The following is a 6,830-nucleotide window of genomic DNA, read 5'->3' as shown; positions in this document are numbered from 1 at the left end:
CCAAATGGCTGACAAATCTATCAAACATGTACTAGAAGTTGTGGAGAATGTGCTAGTAAAAGTAGGAAAATTTTTTCTCACAGCTGACTTTGTCATCTTAGACATGGAGGAGGACTCTAACACTCCCATCATTTTGGGAGGCCCTTCTTAGCTACGGGCAGAACATTAATAGATGTCGAAAAAGGGGAATTGCTGCTGAGAGTGCATGATGAGCACCTAGTGTTTCATGTCTTCAAGACCCTGCATGAGCCCATTCAAGAAGAGGAGTGCCTGAAGGTTAAGGCCAGAGATCAGAGCTTGAATGAAGCATTCAATGAGTCAACTCCAAAGCTTCTAAACCCATGCTTGAAAGGCAGAGAAGAAGTAGAAATGGTACAACAAGTCAAAGAAGTCAAGGAGAAACTAGAACCAAAACTCCCCCCAGATGAGACCCTCAACAAGAGCTTTCCAGATATTGAGCCACCAAAGCATGAATCATCTCTCAGAAAAGAGAAGAATCCTAAAAAGAAGGTGCCAAGAGGGTGGAGAAATAAAAAGATCCCCAATGAAGGCTTCTCACCAGGGGATAAAGTGATGTTAATCTACCAACCAATGAAAGTGTCTCCACATTTGCCTAGATACTACACTGTGAGCCGGATCCTTTCACTTGAACACATAGAGATCATCAAAGAGGATACCGGAAGAAAGTTCACAGTAAGAGGAGAAAAGTTGAGGCACTATGATTTTTAGTCTACATGATCAAGGGACAAGACGTCAAGCTAGTGACGTTAAAGAAGTGCTTGTTGGGAGGTAACCCAAGTAGAGGTAACTTTCTTTTCATAAGTTGTTTCAATAAAAGAGTTAAGTAGATTTCTCTGCATTGCAAGGAATCCAGTAATTAACTAATGGCTGACTTCAATTGAGGAGAAGTTAAAACAAACACAAATTAACTGTTAGTTTCCACAAGTCTAAGATGATAACATAGATTACAGTGGATGTCATGGCACTGTAACAAAAAAATAGGACTCAACAAAGTTTGCTAAAACACCTAATACCAAAATACAGACATCAAACTAGTGTTTATAAAGCATTGTTCTGAAACTAAACATTGTTTCCATATTAGTAAGACATCAATAACAAAGAGCATAACAAGCAAATCCTAAAGATTCCCCCATTCACATGGAGGTAATTTAGCCATCAGCTTCAGCTTTTGCAGAGGAACATGTGGTGCACCACTTTAGATGACAGAAAAATACCTCTTCCTCTCAAACGGCTGGCTCAGTGACTGTTTCTTGCTGGAGGAGGTTGCCGCTACTGCACCCTTGTTCTTGGGTTGGGCTTGGGTATTGGGCTGAGTGAAAACTTTCTTGGGCTGAGGTGCTGGTTTCTTGGGCTGAACTACTGGAAGGTTGGGTAGTGATGGAAGGTTGGGTAGTGATACTGAAGTCTTCTTCTTCCTCCCTGTCTGAACTGTTTGACCAGGGGCCAGGTTGGGTGTATCCTTCTTCCCTCTTTTTGGAGCTCCCCCTACTTGTTGTGAGGTTTGGGCCTATCAAGGAAATGGGAATTATACAGAGAGTTAGAGACATAACCAAGCAATGAAATTTATAGAAAGCATTATATGAAGTAAACCCTAGAACATAATGTTACATACCCTCTTTTTAGGCTTTGTACAGCCCCCCTTCTTGTGTCCCATTGCACCACAGTTGGAGCACCTTTGAATTTGACCCCTCCGTGATAGATGATTCTGGCTTCTGTTCTCCTCATCTACAGGCCCTCGGTTCCTCTTCTTCACAGGTCTGTGGCTTGGCCTCCTATAGGGAGGTGGCATGACATCATCATACTGAGTCCTCTCCCATAGATCCGGTCTGTTAACATGGTGTATGACCTCCTGGTAGCACTTCAGGTAGGCATCCTTCTTGTAGCAATCATCCACATAGGATTCCAAATCAAGGCCTTTGAAGGTGATGCAACTGATGGCATGAGGATATGGAATCCCACTCATTTGCCACTTCCTGCAAGAACACTCAGCAGCAGCCAAATCCACAACAAATTTATCTAAGTCACACATAACCTTATATTTACTAGCAGCTGACCAGTATAGCCTCCAGTCCTTAGCTAAACTTGCTCGTTTCTCCAATTTCTTCCTAATTATTGGCATAATGTTTCCCTGATAATTCTGAATCCTATCTCTATTGGTAGCTCATCTAGTCATCAGATATACCCTAGTATCCTCTAACATGGTAACAATAAGTTTTTCTCTTGCCTCTACTATGACAGCATTGAAACTTTCACTCATATTATTAACCAGGGTGTTATATTTGATTAGTACATTCATAATTGTTTCATTTAGCACAACCTATATTTGTTTAACCAAAAGCTTAGTGTAAAATGTAACATTACCTTCTGCTGATCAGACATAAATGTGCATTTTTCAATATTCTCTGGACCCAAATCCTCGGCAAGATGACGCAGAAACCAGATCTAAGAATCCTTTGTCTCGGCTTCCACAACTACATAAGCAATTGGAAGAATCTGATCATTTGGGTCTCTTCCAATTGCAGTCAATAGTTATCCTCCTTGAGGAGTTTTCAAGAAGCATCCGTCTAAGCCAATAAATGGTCTGCAGTGCTGGAAACCTTTCTTGCATGCATCAAAGCATACATCTTTGAAAGACACAATAATTCATCAAATTTGGATTCAGTCTCTCTTGAGCAAAATCTGGGGATTGAATCACTTTAAGAATCACCGATGATCATGGATTTGTTCTTAGCAGCTCACCACAGTAATCGTTAATCCTCTTGTACTGCTCCCTAAATGCACCCTGGATTTGGCTCAAAGCCTTTTTCTTTGTTTTCGCTGCCATGCCTTAGTCACAGTCAGATTCCATTTTTTGTGTGCCTTTGCCACCAGATCCTTTACCTTGATTCTTGGATTAGATTCCACTTTCTTCTTAAACTTCTTGCCTAGCCATTTGGAGTGCATAATTCCAACCCTGTGTGTCTGCATGCAGGTATGTTGCAGATTCATGCTTCTTAGCTGCCATGTTGATTCTTCACCAACCTTGTGTGCATATAGACAAAAAGGGCAGTCTTTTTGACAGATAGCCCAGACCCTTAACAAGTCACACTTCTTGGATGTAATATTCTTAGCTGTCTGAACTGCATAGACTGCCACCATGTCCTTAAATTCTTTCTTAGATTCATAAAGTGTTCCCACCTTCCATTTTTAGTTTCTCATGTCTTTTTCAAGTTTATGGACTGGAAACCTCAGCCCCTTAAAATAAGCATCCTCTTCTGCATCATCAGCCCCCAAGTCTTGTTCTCCAATATGATCCTACTCCATGTCATCATTGTCTGCTGCTTCCTCATCCTCCAAATCACTTGTCACAACCCTCTTACCCTTGTCCACAGTAGAGTCCTTTGGCACAAAATTTTCTTCACCAAATCCATTATCATAGTCATACTCCTCCTCACTGTCAGTGAAGTGGATGTCTTTGACATTATCCCCTTCTTCATTAGATGGCAAGTATATTGGGTCATTACTGTCTTCGCCACTACTTTCATGGTCACCGCCTCCAATCTGTCCTTCCTGGCCTAACTCTACTCCAATACCCTTATTTTGACATTTAGTTTCAACCGCATCGGCAACAGCATCAGTCTTCTCTTGGTCTCCTTCAAATACCACTACCTCAGGACCACCACCATTAGATTCTTCACTCTCGACGCCTCCAATATCTCCCCCTACATCAATATAACTAACTTCCGAAAACCCATCAGCATTCCCAACCTCATGTACCACAAACAAATCAATGAAGCCCCTTAAGTCGGCTATGTTGTACATCTCAATTGCCTCTGAGTCACCTTTCAACAACTTCAAGTTACTGTCAGAGTCATCCGCATTTGGATCTTTGTACCATAACGCTGCGATGGTGGACTTCAAGTATCCAAACTGTCTCAGCTCCTCGTATGCCTCAAACACAGACCACCGATCGCCATCAATGTCTTCGACGACTGTAGCTTGACCCTTCAAATACTTGAAGACACCGTTCTTATATCCGAATGCACCCCCATGATGCACCCTTATGTTAAAGAGCGCCATCTTCTTCTCAAACAACCCTATTATTCAACACAATACGTTACTAAACCAAATAACGACGATAACAAAAACAATCAGCACAAACCCTAGCCTTACACACAGGTTCCCGCGGCCTAGATTAAACCCTACACCAGTTACCTATATCAACGAAGGCGACATTGCATGGATAAAAGGCTTACCTCGAAAAGGGCTATCTGCAGCAACGAAGGCAAGTGACCAATGCAGGAAGGTCTTCAACAACCTCGCTCGAGCTACCAACAGCGGACGACCTTCAACCACTAGCCTATATCGTCCTCGCAGGAACGCTTTTGTAGGGTTTCACACAAACGTTTCAGCGACCAATCGTTTTCTCAAACACTGACTTGCTTGGGGAAGGCGAAATGATTTCGCGGGAATGACATGAAGGGAAAGCAACCATCAAGGGCAAACTTGTCTTTAAAATTTATTTTTTGGCACAAATGACGATTTTAAAACAAACTAAAACTTTGGGACCATTTTGTAGCGAAAAAAAGGTCGAGGACGAAATAAATTTTCGGCCTCTACGTTACGGACCAAAATCGTACTTAACCCTAATTTTTACAATGTCATATACAAGTAATTTTTATTTTTGGTTTTCTCCTCACAAGCATATTTTACTATCCAAAAATAAATAATGGTTTTGATTTTGCACAAACATATATAGCAATTGATGTGTTTGATGCTCGTACTGCTTCTCTACGAAAGATTTGTGCATCTACATCACACTTTACTATCTTCTGTGGTCATTGCACACCTTTAAACTCATACATACAAAAAATTGGACATTATAACACTGTTTTCACTACAACATTTTTGGCCTAAGATAATCCTTTTTCAAAGCAACATTTAATAAAAATTGTCTTAGATAGGTAAAGACAACATTTTTGATGAATTGCCTTTGAATAAGGCAAAGATAACAAAATTTTTAGCCACCCATAAAAAGAGTTGTTTTTGATATATAAAACAACATTTATAAAATGTTTCAAAATAAAAATTTTAAGACAATATTTTTAAATAAAAATACAATATTTTATAAGAGTTGTCAAAAAATTTAAACAAATAACATTTATAAAAGGTTGCCTAAAATTATTTATAATTAAAAAATTTAGAGAAAAATTTTTAATCATATTCCCACCAATTATTTTTTCAATGAAAAAATAACTTAAACACAAAAAAAAAATGTGCTAAAGTAGCTCCATTTCATGCACATAAGAGCCCTAATGACGCCGGGACATTGTTTGGGTCACCAATCTTAGTGAGGTTAACAACTCCACTATGGTGACATAGTTTAAATTCACCAATCTTGGCGAGGTTAGCAATCCCACTATGGTGAAAATAGCCATAAACCCACTTTGATGGCCAAGCCAATGATGTACCTCTTACTCTCAAAGAGCCTAGAGAAAAATAAGCACAGCTTATTTCATATTCAAATCAACTTCAACTCTATTTCATAAATAAAAGGTACATGAGTTATTTATACTAGTGAGAGAAGGAAAAGCCTTCATAACTTGGACGATGTGGGACTAATACATAACACAAAGTTAGTTCACTATTCTAAACAATATGGGACTTGTATTCCCTTGTTACAATTAACTAATATAATTAACCTATTAACTCTATTTGCTCCCGCGTCATTCTCCATGGGTTGAAAGAACTCTTGCGGGAAAAAACTTGTGACAGATGATCTCATTGACGAATCCACACCAAAAGATCCCATTAGCAAATTCACGCCAAATACCTGCACCACAAATCAAATAAAATTCTACTAAAGTAAGGTGAAGGCCACAAGGACCAACCTTGCTCTGATACCAAACTGACCCCAGGACATCGTTTGGGTTACGGTTAACAACCCAACTATGGAGACATAGTTTAGATTCACCAATTCTGGCGAGGTTAGCAACCCACTATGGTGAAAATAGCCATAAATCCACCTTGGTGGCTAAGCTAAGGATGCACCTCTTACTCTCAAAGAGTCTAGAGAAAAATAGGCACAACTTATTTCATATTCAAATAAACTTCAACTCTATTTCATAAATAAAAGGTACATGAGTTATTTATACTAGTGGGAAAAGAAAAAGCCTTCATAACTTGGACGATGTGGGACTAATACATAACACAAAGTTCACTATTCTAAACAATATGAGTCTTGTATTCCCTTATTACAATTAACTAATATAATTAACCTACTAACTCTACCTGCTCCTGCATCACCTAAGCCTTTCTCCCCTGCAACAACGCACACACCATACCCTTTCTCCCCTTCCTAACGGCAACAGTAGGTCAGCAGCGTTCAATCGCCGGTGCACTCCTCCATGTATGATGACGGCGTGGTGCTCTCCTCGACGGGTGACGACGCGGTACTCTCCACAAGCCCTAACATATCAATGTGCAATAACTTTATCTCGACCACATATTAGAACCTGGATCTCTTTGCACCGAGTCCAAGAAACAATGACTTTGATAATAATTTTAACTTTCCTTTATCATTTGGTTATGGTGACAATTTTTTGGTGTTTGATAGAAGGAGTGCTCTGTTGAACAGCAATTTTGTTTAGAATTTGACAGGTTCAAGTTGTTTGATCTGCTTTGAAAACATCATCGTCATTATCTAACTTGTCCAAACACATATTTAGGTCCATATCCATATCAAATGTGTTTATGATTATAATTTTTTTATTTTAAATTAAAAGTATAAAATATATATTAAATATATTAATATAAATAATTATAATAAG

Source organism: Arachis ipaensis, chromosome B09 (assembly GCF_000816755.2).
Source record: "Arachis ipaensis cultivar K30076 chromosome B09, Araip1.1, whole genome shotgun sequence".
NCBI classification, from domain to species: Eukaryota; Viridiplantae; Streptophyta; class Magnoliopsida; order Fabales; family Fabaceae; genus Arachis; species Arachis ipaensis.
This window is presented reverse-complemented; position numbering follows the sequence as displayed.